This window comes from Octodon degus, unplaced genomic scaffold, assembly GCF_000260255.1.
Source record: "Octodon degus isolate 3935 unplaced genomic scaffold, OctDeg1.0 scaffold00055, whole genome shotgun sequence".
Taxonomy (NCBI): Eukaryota; Metazoa; Chordata; class Mammalia; order Rodentia; family Octodontidae; genus Octodon; species Octodon degus.
This window is the reverse complement of record NW_004524631.1, coordinates 5,415,553-5,415,753: the sequence shown is the minus strand read 5'-3', so window position 1 is coordinate 5,415,753 and position 201 is coordinate 5,415,553.

The following is a 201-nucleotide window of genomic DNA, read 5'->3' as shown; positions in this document are numbered from 1 at the left end:
ATTTATTTATTTATTTATTTATTTATTTTTAATGTATTTAGTACAGAGTCTAAAGGGTCTACAGGGTCTCATTACACAGACCAAACTCGTAGTGATCCTCCTGTTTTCAGCCTCCAAAGAGCTGGTTTTACAGGCTCGTGCCACCATACCCAGTCTCAGTCTCTGTCTCAGTGTGTCCCAGTGGCAGGGCTGGCCCAGAAC